The following is a 13780-nucleotide window of genomic DNA, read 5'->3' on the forward strand; positions in this document are numbered from 1 at the left end:
AAAGACCCACCAGATCATCAAGTCCAAACATTACTGTCAATCACTAAACCATGTCCCTCAGCGCCTCTTCCACCCATGCCTTAAACACCTCCAGGGAAGGTGACTCAACCCCCTCCCTGGGCAGCCTCTGCCAGTGCCCAAGAACCCTTGGGAGAAGAGCCCAGCTCCCTCCTCTCCACAACCTCCTTTCAGGGAGTTGTAGAGAGCAATGAGGTCTCCTCTGCTTGTTGCTGTCCCTCTCACTCCTTGTTTGTTGGCAGCTTTCTTCAGGACGTGTCTCCCCAGAGCGAGGGGCTCCCTCAGCTGCACAGCACAGTTCAGGAAGGAGCAGTGCACAAATATAGAACTAAAAATCCTCATCTGCTCTGCCGCCTTCATCAGCCCCTCAGGAAAACTCACACTGCAGAAGTTCATGAAGATCTATCTCCCATGGGAGAGACCCCACTCTGGAGCAGGGGAAGAGTGTGAGGAATCTCGTTGCGGAGGAGGAAGGGACAGGGACAATGTGCGATGAACTGACCACAACTCCCATTTGCTGCCTGGTGACCGACCAGTATTGCTTCTGTCGGTTGATGTCCCGTGTTACAGCAGAGCTGTGCCTACAGACTAACAAACCTGACGTGGATGGAGACCAGGAGGACGGTGGCTCTGGCTCTGACAAAGGGGCTGTGCTTTTTCGAGCACTCTCCCTGCCACCGCCCAGCACTCAGCTGGTACCTCTGTGAGCACAGCCACAGCCATTTCGGACACTGCTTTCCAGGGGGTCACTGGATAGGTGGCAGACAGGCAGTAGACCAGACCTAGATCTTCCTATTCCCTCTACGATTTACTAGAGAATCCAAAGTTGTAGACACTGGGGCTGCTTGGTGAGCGCAGCACATTTCTTGCAGGCTGGTCCCGAGCAGCAGCCACCTCCTGTCACCTCTGATGTCGAAGGCCACTTGGCTGGTGAGTTTGGAGAAGACAGGGGTAGGATAGCACTTCTCTCCTCCTCTCTCAGGCTGGCACTCGTGCTGCACTGGGGACACTGCTGCCCTTCCCACGAGGCACATTCATCCCCATCGCTCCGTGGCAGGAGAGAACTGAGCCCCGGTGACCCTCCTTCCCAAACGATGCCTGTCCCTCACGCTTGAGCTGGGGGTCCACCCCAAGAGGGTTCAGGAGCACTCCACTGGTGCTTCCCTTCCACAGCTCTTTGTTCTCTTTTCCTCAGTATCAGGCAGGAGGGAGAGAGAGCTGCCCTGGCCCTTTGCCCGGCGAAGGACACCAGCCACTGCAGAGGCCCGGGGCCATCGGGCTGTGGGGGCAGGAGGGCTGTCTTTGGGCAGCCCCTGGCAGAGCTCTGCAGCCAGGATGGCAGACCGCCCCAGCCCATCCAGGTGAGCAGGCGTGGCCAGGCGTTCCCCATCCCACCGGCACCTCCAGAGAGACCGTGTCCCAAGCAGAGGGAGCCCGGCTGGGGCTCGCAGACCGAGCTGTCTCTTCCCCACATCCCCCACCTCCAGCCACCCTTCTGTCCCAGCCCAGGGAGAGTGCGCAGCCGTCCTCACTCCTTCCTGCCCCTGAGGAAGGTTCACCTGCCCCAGGGCCCGTCTCCAGCCAAGCGACTCTCCTCCTCTGTCCCCTGCGGGACCTGCTGGCTGTCCTGCATCAGCAGGGGTCACCCATGGAGGGGATCTTCTGCCTGTCAGCAAGGGAGAGAGCTTCTCGCCAGCTCAGGGAGGCCCTCGACAGCGGAGCAGAGGTCCAGCTCCAAGGCCAGCCCGCGGAGCTGCTGTCTGTCATCTTCAAGGTGAATCCTGCTGACCTGGAGCCTGGCATCTCCCAGCTCTGCTGGTGCTGATGGGCACGGGCGAGAGCCGCAGCTGGAAGCCAGCAGTGCGCTCATGAGTGTGAGAGATGCTGCCTGTGCTCCCGGCTGCAGTGGCCAAAGCCTCACGCGGAGCCCTTAACCTTGTAGGACTTCCTGCGAAAGGTCCCCTCCAAGCTCCTCCAGGACCATCTCTATGAGGAGTGGATGAGTGCCCTGCAGAAGAGCAGCAGGCAGGAGAGGCTGGCAGGTCTGAAAGAGTAAGTGTGGCGAGCAGCGTGGTGGCTGCGCAGGGAGTGGCAGAGGCTGGGACTTGTCTGCAAACGAGTAGCCTCCTTGAAAATCTGCCTTTCCTGCCAGTCACCTCTTGCTGCTGTGGGGTGGGATTTGGGGCACAGAGAAGCGGCAGAGAGGAGCGTTTCTCTCCTTGGAGCACTTGCCAAAGGCACCGAGGGGGAATCCAGAAGGGGCCTCTTGCCAGAAAGGCAGGGGGAGAGGGAGGTGGCAGCCGTATCTCAGCAGAGGCTGTCTCTCTGCTCCCTCTGCTGCAGGCCTGACGTGGCCAGGGAGCCTTCCCTCAGGTGGCCTTGGCTGAGATCAGCCTGGGCAACTGGTGCTGACAACCTCAGCTTGATTAAGGTTGTGTTTCTGCTCCCTCAGTCTGCCCAAGGCCAACTTGCTGGTCCCTGGACACCATCGGGAGGAACACGGCCACTAGCAGGATGACTGCTCACAGCCTGGCTGTCTGTGTGGGTCCTACCCTCCTCTGCCCGCCCGAGGAGGACACACTGCCTCTGGACAGCCGGCTGCAGGTCACAGCAAAGGTACCGTACATTTCCCAGCCGGTTACAGCCCCAGAGCTTTGCTGTTCAGAGGTACCTGAGCAACGAAGCTGGTGAAGGGGCTGGAGAACAGGCCTTATGAGGAGCGGCTGAGAGAGTTGGGAGTGTTTAGCCTGGAGAAGAGGAGGCTGAGGGGAGACCTCATTGCTCTCTATAACTACCTGAAAGGAGGTTGTGAAGAGGAGGGAGCTGGCCTCTTCTCCCAAGTGACAGGGGACAGGACGAGAGGGAATGGCCTCAAGCTCTGCCAGGGGAGATTTTTTAGCAAAAAATTTTTCATGGAAAGGGTCATTGGTCACTGGAACAGGCTGCCCAGGGAGGTGGTTGGGTCACCTTCCCTGGAGGTGTTTAAGGCACAGGTGGACGAGGTGCTAAGGGGCATGGTTTAGTGTTTGATAGGAATGGTTGGACTCGATGATCTGGTGGGTCTCTTCCAACCTGGTGATTCTATGATTCTATGACCTGCTGGCACCTGCCTGGCTGCAGCACACCAGACAGCGGCAGGACGTCAAAAACCTGGAGGGGGAGAAGGAGAGATTGAGATGTCAAGCATCAAAATGCAGAAGAGCAGCCATGGCTTGGAGTAAAGGACACATGTGGCTGGAGGGGCCTCTTCCTCAAACACAAGCAAAATAATCCTCATCTCATCCTGCATCCATCACACTTTCCAGCAGAGCAACCATGTGAAAAATCTTCCACACTCATCAATTAATGCATTATTTAACACACTACATTAAAGTAATCTGGGAGGTCACCTGGTAGCAATAAATTCTCTCTGCTGCAGAACTTGCTTTTAAAAACATCCTTTACGGGAGAAACATGAGACCTAGAGCCCCTGGAGCCAGGGGGCAGGCTCTAGTCCAGCTCATCTGACTCATGATGCTTTTCATGCTCTGATTTGCAGGCCGCTCTCTCTCAAGGTGCTGCAGCAAAAACTACAGCAGAAATTTCCTATCGGTCACTGGATCAGTGACAAGATGAATAATGCACTTTTAGTTCTATATTTGTGCACCGCTCCTTCCTGAACTGTGCTGTGCAGCTGAGGGAGCCCCTCGCTCTGGGGAGACACGTCCTGAAGGGGGAGGCCCAGCAGCAGCAGCAGGCGGGAGAGGAAAGAAGCCAGAAGGCTCAGGAGCTGATGAGCCTAGAAGTGAAGAGGGACCTGGAGGAGAAGGAGCTTCAAGACAGGTAAAGGTGTTTTAAACATTGCTGTTAACAGCATTATCTTCTGTGGCCGCTTCCGAGATTCCTGGATGGGCTGCGTTCACGTTTGAAAGTCCCGCTCTGCAGAGCCTTCTGTCTGTCCCTGTCAGACTGTTGCCTTCCACAGAAAGGGCAGAAAAAGCCTGTGTGAGTGGCAGAAGCTTTGCTGAGTAAGACAAGGCTGGAGAAGAGATCACCTGTTAGAGTGTCTTTGTCACTGAGTGCTTTGTGGTGAGAAACTGAGCCCAGTCCACAGAGAGCTGTGTCTCTTGCTCGGCCCTTTGGCCACCCAGGGCTGTGCTGAAGGAGCTGGGAGGAATTTGCCCAGGTCCCTCGTAAGGACGCAGCGCCTCTGTGCTGGCAGTTGCCAGAATCCCAGAGCAGTGGGGTTTGAGGGGCTCTCTGGAGCTCCCCCAGTGCCCGGGTGCTTTGGGCTGAAGACTGGGCTGGAGGCCTCCTGGGGCCCCTGCCGGCCCGAACCATCCTGTGATTCCTGGAGAGGAATTCATACGCATCTCCTCCCCACAGAGATCACAGGCCCTTTCTTCGTTTCCCTGCTGAAGGCAAGAGGAACTGTGGGAATAATAAATCTGGGCTTCTTACCTCCTGTAGCTTGGGCATCAAAAATGAGAACCATAATGCTCTTAGTGTTTCTGTCAAATTCTGTAAATTATTGTGTTTTAAAATTGGGATATAGATGTCTCGATTCTCTTATATTTTATTCAAATTTTTACTTTCCAGAAATCTGAAAATTCTGCTTTCATCCGTTTGATATAACCATTGACTTATATTTAAGTCTTAAAGCAGAATAGGCTCTTATTAAATTCTCGCCTTCTGAGGACTATATTTTGGGGCTATTTTTTAGTATAGTCTTTATGTTTGGTAGTTAAAAATTGAGTAAGCTTTTGGGTTTTGACTCATCTGGATTGAACCCACATTCACTGTTGAGAGAAATCCTTCAAGAAATGTTAAAATCTTGGTATAATATGAAGCTTTCTGTCACATTACATTGCAGTTCAGAATATTAAGATGATGTATGCATTTGGGAGGGCTGGTTTGCAGTTAAAGTGGAAAACTGCATTGCGTATTTCCTCGCTTCTTTTATGGGTACTCTTGGTGCACACTGCTGAGCTTTGCAAAAGGTCACCTAACCCCTTTGACAGTGTAAAATGTTTCCTTATAGTTGGTTTGTCCATTGAGCTCTGAGAAGGAATCAGTCTAAAGCCAGAACCAGCTGAGCAATGTTGGCTTCCTGCAGGTAAGCGTGGAGTGGAGTGTCAGCCCCATCCTGGCTTGACTGGCAGCTAAACACGAGCAGTTGTGTCTCAGTCCTCCCCTCCTTCCCCCCAGGGAAAGGGGGAAGGGGAAATGAAAGGAGGAGATTTGTGGGCTGGAAACTAAAACTGCTTTAAAGAAACAATAATAATAACAAAGAAAATACCTTTATAAGAAAGCCCCTTGATGACTACATCACCACAGATGCTGTAAAACAGGCACAGGGGAAGGGTCCCAGGATGGACTCAACAGCTGGAAAACTGTCTCTACTTTAGCTCAAACCAGAACACTGAGGCAATCTGAATTCCTGAGCCTGACACTTGTGGAATGTATTTGCTTTTAAATGTGGTTTATGAATACGTTTGTCATTGAAGGGTGGTACAAAGAATTACACCTAGTGTAATGCATTTAACTCATACACTGATGCAGAGACTCCTCCAAACTGTTGTGGCAACTGATAAAAAAACTGTAGTGCGGGCTTACTCAAAATTATTTTTAAATCTCAGTAATTTATCTTGGAAGAGTCTGTGATCAATATTATATAGCACTGAGAGCCTGCTGCATTCTTGCCCTTTTTATTCAAGTCTAGAAAGATAAAGTATTGGTTTTTGTTTCATTGTGTGCTGTTAAAACAAAGGAGAAAAGTCATTTTTCTAATGCCTCTTATGACTTTCTTTGGAATGTGCAGGTAGCCAGCGGCTTAGATACTGCCAGTAAAAACAACAAAGATGCTCCTGTTCCCTCTTCTTCCCAGCATGCCAGCTACATGTTCATCACTGTTCATCTTTAGCTCCCTAAATGATTATATGATCCTGTTTATGATGTGTCTTTCGTTATCTCTGCTGCCAGCAGGTAGCTTTTTCTTTTTTTATGGTCTTTAGAATGATTTTGATCCTGAAAATAGCAAGAAGCGTTGCTATAATGTGATGTTGTTGTCACTGTCTCTGGCTTTTTTCACTACCAAGAAGACTTGTAGCAGGCACCAGGGCTGCCATTTCAATCAATAGGAGATCTAACTTGCAGTCATGGAGGGTGGTATATAAGAGCTTATAGTTAGATTTGAATAAAATATAAATATCCAGAGCTGGAAAAGAGAAAACTAAGGGAGAGGTGGGGGTTGTGGAATAAAAAAATCAATATCCTTTCCACAGATAGCTCATCAGACTATTGGATTTCATGAATTTTATTTGAAAGCACAGAATGAAATATTTATCATTTCCATGTTTCTTCCTCTGTTTACTTATTGTTGAGTCTTGACTATGTACTGTTGACTGAGATAAGTTATGAGAAATGTTACATCTAAAGAACATACAAAATTTTTGGTTTGATGAGCAATTACACATGTATAAATTCTTAGTAAGCTGGGAGTGCAGTGATGTTTGCCTTGTTTACATGAAGGATCCTTTACAAAGTATGATTAAAGGGCACCTCAAATGGTTATCGAACTTGAATACCAAGGAGGGTCAAATACTGTAATTACTGATGGCTGATGTCTGACTTGATCTCAAAACCTTCTTCTAGCAGAGACTCTACATTCTCTTCCATGAGAGTTTTGTCTTTCTTCAGCAATATTTTTTTCTCAAGGGCCAAGTAAATCCTTCTTGTTGTCTTTTAAGCCCGTTATTTGTCAGCCATCTTCTATGCATTTGTAGATTATTCCCTTTTTCTTCATGGAAGTGTTTGAGACCTAAATATGTCTTCTCTTTTTAAGCCTAGAGTAAACCAGATACTTGCAGTCTTTTTTTTTGCATGTGTTTTCCTCCCTTATGACATATTTAGATCTGAATCAGTCTCCCTGCTGTCCTCTAGATACTCTCCATGTTTCTCCTGAAATACAATATCCAAAATCATCCCTGCAAAAACTTTACTGAATAGCTTGGAGGAATTACTTTGTGTCTTGATTTTATACTGATGCCTTTCTAGCTGAATAGGCTGTTTATCCATCTTACAACAATATGCTAAGGGTGTTTTAGAAAACCTACACAAAAGGAATTGGAACTGTATTTTAGACTCTCATTTTGTGAGAAAACAATACATTAAAACTGACTTCTCAAAGAAACGAACTGTAATTTCATACTTCCTCTACTCCAATCTTTTTCCCAGTATTAACTATTTATGCTAACTTTTTTTTATTTGCTAGTTAAAGCAAACTTGACCTGTTCTTAAAGGCCAGTTATTCAAATACTTCATGTGTTTGAATAGTACTGTAGGATGTTTACTGTAGGACAAAGATCTTTTAACACAGGAGAAAGGAGGCCACCTGCTGATGAGTGATAGGAAATAGTGTACTGGTATAAATGCTTTGTAGTAGGGACAGCTTTACAGTAGAGACAATGTACAAGAAGAAATTCCATATTTAAGTGCAGTTGGGAGTAAATTTTTTATACCCATGATACAGGAACCACAGTGCTTGATATGATCTTCAAGAAGATTGATGTACTGTGAGTTCAGTTTCTCGTGATGAGATGTAGCACATATATACTATGCAGCAGAGCTGAGCATATCACCCAGAGTCATCTGTGCACAAACATAACTGAAACTTCATCTTTACATTTTGAAAACACACTCGATCCTTTAAAGACTGGTATCATTCTTCAATCCCCTTTTACCTCCCCTTCATTTCTCTGGATGCTGGGCTGATACTGGAAAAACTTCCCCACTTCACAGCCTAAGACGACCCTTAATCAAAAATGGGAAGCCACCTCCAGTCCTCCAAGAAGTAGTAAAAATGTCACCGAGGTGTCAAACGCCTTCGGCAGGGACTGGAAACGCAACCTCCTTCCATACTATTTTGCACACAGCAAAAGTGCCATCAAACACAAAATTTATTTTTCATTTATAGTGTCCACTCTGCTAGAACCCAAATGGCGCTGCCTCCGCACAGATGATGCTTTAAGGGAAGCTACATGGTGTCAGACACTGCTCGTTATCCAGAGCTGTGGGGCACAGGCCCCAAGGCTGCCCAGTGTGGGGGCTGCAGCTGCACCCCACGCCCTCTCCAGGCCACCTCTCCCCATCAGCACTGACCTCTACCCAGCTGGGCTGTGCCTGCAGAAGACGCAGCCTTCGCCTCATCCACCAGCCCTGCACAACCCTCATGTCTAGGGGCTGCTTTTAGCAGCAGGAACCAACGCACACTTTTGTTTGGCAGCTGCGGTGGCCTTAGAGAAATACAGAGAGCAGCACATGAGGAAGCAAAGAGAAAGCCTGACAGGATCAGAAAGCACTTCCCGAACCTCACGCTGAGAGTCTCAGTAAAAAAAACCCGACAGGCACTGAATTAAAAGACTTATGCTTTGTGATCGAGGCATTCCACTACTTTTCCATAACGACCTTGGCCCAACACGGCAATAACCTCATCTGTAAAGAAAAGATCTCCTAATCACAGAAGTGGTGAAGTTACTCAGCTATTAAACAGCCTAGTAAATAATTAACAATCAGAGAGAAAACAATCAGAAAGACTAAGTACTATCACCAAATGTTGTTCTAGGCTGTGCTCTAGATTTTAAATATCTGGTCTGAGAGATGTTACTGGACAACTCTCTTCAAAGTACATTTACAGGGATCACATTCCACTAAGTTCATTAACTTCATTTTTGGTTTTGGGAGGGAGGGAAGGGAGAGAGGGAAAAGGCCCCAGAATATACTGTTAATAGCATTTAGAATAGATTATGAAAAAAATAACAGTCCCACCCCCTACCAAAAAGTCAAGAGAGAAAGAAAAGACTTTAGAACCCCCTTGAATCTTCCACTAAAAGAACTTGTTCTGTCCGAAAGGATAAAAAATATTGGAAGATATTCTATACATCTTGCATTTAGCACGTCTCCATAGTGACAGATCAGGTGACCCGCCTCATCGTCCTCCATGCTCCTGGCTGTGCTCCTTCGACGACTTGCCTGGAACGGCATCAAGATTGTCCAGCCAATTAACAAACGCGAGTGAATTCAGCTCAGAATACAAAATGCATTCAGCAGGGAGGCAGTCGGGCACTCAGATACGCGTCAGGCCACAAGCAGTAGACAGGAGCAATTTCCAATTCAGCCCCCAGCAATTCACAGGGCGCATCGTTTATGTTCCAGGGCAGAAAGGTGGCAAGGAACAGATTTTTTCAGGTGAGATACTCCCAGTGGGAAGGCAGCAGAAAATTACAAGGTCATTATTTTCCTTTCACAAGATTGGTTCCATGAATTTTCCTTCAACATTTCGGTGCCGGTATTCTTGTTTAAAGCAAAAGCATTTAAGAATTCTCTTCTATGCATCAAAGGTATCTTTTAGATGTATCTTCCAGAGAGAGAGGACAGAATGTGCTTCTGTATTACTGTATACAATTGCCTTTTGTCCACATTAAAATACTCCTCTAAAGTAACTGAAATTAAATCACTAGTCTGAATATTTGATAAGAATTGTTTGGTTCATCACACACAGCATACACACTTACTTTAGGCCATCTCAGCTGAAGATCTTACATTAAAACTCCTATCTGCAGCTTTTTCAGTAGTTAAATATGTAACAAAGACCAGAACAACTGCCCCACTAGCCGGCAGACATCATACATATCTGACTCTACAGATTTTTCAGCATTTCTTAGAACATCTTAATAAACATGCTTTACAGAAGTAAAAATCAGATGTGATCTCCTCTCTGTTTCCGCAATACCAAGTTAAAAGCAACTTTAATAGCCCGGACTTGCATTTTCGAGGAGGGCTGAAATAAATGCCTGTCATCAGGGAAATTCCGAAGGCACAAGGGAGATGCCTGTGTTTCAGGCACTCCAGTGAATGGTTCTTGTTCATTGATCTGGTCAAATATATCCCAGGAACAAACAGCAAGACTGTCCTGTTTGCTGTCACAAGTGTACCTGCAAACTATACATTTCACTCAAGAAAATCAAATCCCAGCAAAAATACCAGCAAAAGGAATAAACTACTAATGTTATCGACAGAACTCTCTATCCCCGCTCCACTCCACGACTGCTGCCTAGATAAGAATTAATCTTCACAAAATAAAGAGAAATCCTCTATTAGAATGGGTCACATCTCCTGCAAATATTCATAGAGACTGGGCCTTGCCTACAATTCCATTCCGTGACAGCTCGTCCCGCTACAATCCAGTTTACAGTGCTTGCTCTCCTGTGCACTGCTTGCTGATCTCGATCTCTTTTTAGCCTTCTTGCCTCTTTCAAGACCCGATTTATTGTACTGAGACTCCGGTGCACCACTTGCTGATCTTCTTCTCTTCTCAGACCCATTGCAACTTTCAAGATCCATTTTACACCGCTTGCTCTCCTGTGCACCACTTGGTGATCCGCTCTTTCTCTTTTTAGCCCTCTTTCCTCTTCCCAGATCCGGACTTGCTTTTTGGTCCATGTCAGGATAATTTGTTTGCTCAGAATGCCACGTCTGTAACCAAGACACATCCAGTGGTTTGGATTGGAAGGGACCTCAAAGCCCATTCAGTTCCAAGCCACCTGCCATGGGCAGGGACACCTCCCACCAGCCCAGGCTGCCCAAGGCCCCATCCAACCTGGCCTTGAACACCTCCTGAGATGGGGCAGCCACAGCTTCCCGGGGCAACCTGGGCCAGGGCCTCTCCACCCTCATAGGGAAGAATTTCTTCCTAATATTCAATCTAAATCTTTCCCCTTCCTATTTGAAGCCATCCCCCCTCCTCCTGTCACTACGTGCCCTTCTAAACAGTCCCTCCACTGCTTTCCTCCAGGCCCCCTTCAGGTACTCTAAAGCCACTATAAGGTCTCCCTGGAGCCTTCTCTTCTCCTGACTGAAGGAGCCCAACTCCCTCAGCCTGTCCTCATAGCAGAGGTGCTCCAGCCCTCGCATCATCTGTGTGGCCTCCTCTGGACCCGTCTGAACAGTTCCATATCCTTCTTATGCTGGGGATTCCAGAACTGGACACAGGACTCCAGGTGGGGTCTCACAAGAGTGGAGTAGAGGGGCAGAACAGCAGTTACCAATTACAGTGACTACTTTTTCCTGAGATAATAACACAAAAAACAACTTCACCTGTCTGTCTCAGAGTAAGTTTAGCCTACTAAATATTAACATATGCACACTCTTCCTTAAGGCTGGTTTGAAGTTGAAATGAAGTAGAGCAGATTTTAATTCACAGCTTTCAGAATTCAGGAAAAACACCTCTCTTATTCTACTGGTTGATAAAACTGAGTTACATGGCAAACGTGAAAAACGCATGTAGTAAAGCATAGATCTAATAACTTACACAAAGACAGGCTTACCTCCATGATAAAAATTCACAATATTGCCGTGTACCTTCATTTGTTTGTTTGCTTGTGGTTTTTTTGCTGACTGCTGAGGGCACATTACAAATATCCTCTCACAAGGGAGACCTGATGCAGTGCAGTCCTTGCTTAACAATTAGCTGAGATTCCCTCAGTACGGAATAGAGATTTCAAAATGGAATCAAGTAAGCTGCTGGTATTTAGAATGTGGTTATAAAAACCTAGGGACACCAGAAGAAACAAAACCATAACAGTATCTTTTTTTCTGATAACAATACTTTACAATGCTAAAAGTAGTGGAGAGAGGGGGAGGAAAAAATGAAAATAGGCCAAGAGGAGTACAGCAGTGGTTTGAGCTACTTTTAGGAGCATAAGTTAACTTTCCTTCCCAATACATCAGTTCACCAGTAGCCCACGTGTAAAAATAAGAGAAAAGTTTGTATTACACTCAAAATCAACAACCATCTGCTGTTACGCTGTACAAGACAGTGCTGTGTAATTACAGCACCACTTCTTTACATTCAGACACAAACAATTTTTCTCTGAAATCTCTGTCTAGGTAGTCACACACAGAGAACTGAGCAGACTCAGAAACTATCAAAGCATATTTTTTGAGTGTTATTTCTTTGTCTTTCTTAGTGGGAACTACCCAAGAGACCCCAAAAGAATGATTCAGAACCTATATCAACCATACTGAAATAGTCTGAGCATGAATACCAGCTGAGGAAAACTTCTCGAGGAAACAGACCAAATATTGACTGGAAATCACCAAGCTTGTGAAATTAAACCTAGTGTTACATTCAGAATTGATCAGCTCTTATTTGAAATAAAGGTATACACTTACTAGTTTTTCAAATTGAAGCTGCTACATTTACATTTCTTACATTTAGAATTAACTAAGATAATCTAAACTTCAAATCTTCTAATTATTTACCAGACTTACCAAAATGGGCAGTCCCCTAAGTATTTCTTTTTCAGTTCTGACAGCTTGATTGTTACAATCCAAATGACAATACATACAAGGTGAAAGATTGCAGTTAGTAATTATTTCATTGCATTATCTCTCAATGGCCATAAACACTGTAAATCACAGTAATCATAGAAACACTGAACTGCAAAAGAAGTTTTGTTTAGAGAGGTTACAGACCCTGCTGAAGTTGCCTGCTCTGACTAGAAGCAAGTCTGTTTAGAACATTCTGATAAGGTATTATGGTTTAGGTCCAGCCAGTAGCACAGTATCACACTGCCACTAGCTCAGTCCCTGCCTCTGCCACGGTGGGATGGGCAGGAGAATGGGAAGTAAAGTAAAATGTGTGGGTTGAGATAAATACAGTTTCATAAGACAACAAAAGAGGTAGTAATAGTAATAGTAATAGTAATAGTAATAGTAATAGTAATAGTAATAGTAATAGTAATAGTAATAAATATGGCAAAAAAAGTGATGCACAACTCAATGCTATTTCTCGCCACCAGATGACTTGCTGGCCAACTGCCAAGCCTTGTTTGATTTATAGTGACAGTATATAAAGGGGAAGGGAGAAACAAAGGAAATGCTTCATTATATATTAATAGGACTTCTATTTATACTAGAGTTGCCATTCAAGTTTACATGATAAACCTCTATTCTGTAGTTTAACAATCACAAATTATTTCTCAGGTTTCAGTGGCAGAGAGTATGATATATTTATTCACAGGTTTTTCACATCATTTACCTCCAGTAACAATTTTGATTCAGTAAACCTTTCACTTACATGGGTCTTTCTCATTTCAAAACAATTTCTGCAACAATTTCTAGGTCATCAATATAGGGTTTCAGGTGTACTTGTCTGCTTTTTACCTCCTCCTGGTAATTGTCCTCTTGAGTCACTCAGAAATGGGGATTAGAAAACTGTACTCAAATTACCATCTTACATTTCCAAGTTAACTGGAAATATTTATTACAGTATTTTTTCTTATTAAGGTAGCCAGCATCATCCTGTGCACTACTGGCTAGATGTTATGGTACACCCTAATGCATTTCCTTTGAAAAGCCTTTTGTTTTCCCTTGATGATTGATACAAAAGTCTTCCTCTGAAAAGCAATGCAATGTTTATACATGATTGAAAACAGCAAAAACTTATCAAAATACTTGTGCTCAACAATTTGCTAACTCCGTGCATATACATGTATTTATTTCTCTAATTCTATTATAGAAGGATGCAACTATCTTTGGTTCTGCCATTCCTAAGGTTATACAGAATGAAAAGTATAGCCAAACTTCACGTACTCTCCATATCCTTTAGGAAAGGAAGTAGCAGCCTTAACGGAAAACAATAGAAAATTTGATGCTAGAACCTGTTGCACATGCACTTTTCTGGAAAATCCTTTGTAGCTGGGTTTCGTGTAAGCTACCTGCA

The sequence above is a fragment of the Phaenicophaeus curvirostris genome, chromosome 18 (assembly GCF_032191515.1).
Source record: "Phaenicophaeus curvirostris isolate KB17595 chromosome 18, BPBGC_Pcur_1.0, whole genome shotgun sequence".
NCBI classification, from domain to species: Eukaryota; Metazoa; Chordata; class Aves; order Cuculiformes; family Cuculidae; genus Phaenicophaeus; species Phaenicophaeus curvirostris.